The following is a 535-nucleotide window of genomic DNA, read 5'->3' as shown; positions in this document are numbered from 1 at the left end:
CACTCATAAAAAGGACTAAGTTCAGAAAGTTCACCTTATAAGCTTCACTCCCTTGGTTCTCCATGCCCATTGTTTCACTCCCTCGGTTCTCCATGCCCATTGTTTCACTCCCTCGGTTCTCCATGCCCATTGTTTCACTCCCTCGGTTCTCCATGCCCGTTGTTTCACTCCCTCGGTTCTCCATGCCCGTTGTTTCACTCCCTCGGTTCTCCATACCCATTGTGCCAACCTGTCTCCCATTAGACTCTAAGCTCCTTGAGGATGTAGACTGTATTTATTCTTTTTCCCCAGAGTTTTAACCAACAGATTCTTTTTAGAAAATAGAAAAATGTTTGGGCATAACTACTAGGTTGAGAATATTAGTGGAGGAAAATGAAACTACAGACCAAGATCATGAAGAGGAGGCAATGGGACCTTTCCTTCTTCAACAAACACTGAGGAAATCTGTTCTGGAAATAGCTCCTTTGGTGTCACAGTGGGTGGACATTGCAACGTTGCCGACTTTTCCATGGAGAGCTCAATTACAATTTCCATT

General features: G+C 44.1%; 1 pseudogene; it reads right to left on the bottom strand.

The window, feature by feature from the left end:
* The window catches only part of LOC105536903, a 134,281-nt pseudogene extending 134,061 nt beyond the window's left edge, over nt 1-220 (bottom strand).
* Between the last annotated feature and the right edge of the window lie 315 nt (nt 221-535).

Source organism: Mandrillus leucophaeus, unplaced genomic scaffold (assembly GCF_000951045.1).
Source record: "Mandrillus leucophaeus isolate KB7577 unplaced genomic scaffold, Mleu.le_1.0 Scaffold165, whole genome shotgun sequence".
In the NCBI taxonomy this organism is placed as follows: Eukaryota; Metazoa; Chordata; class Mammalia; order Primates; family Cercopithecidae; genus Mandrillus; species Mandrillus leucophaeus.
Note: the sequence above shows the minus strand (reverse complement) of the source record. Positions and strands in the feature narration are given on the sequence as shown.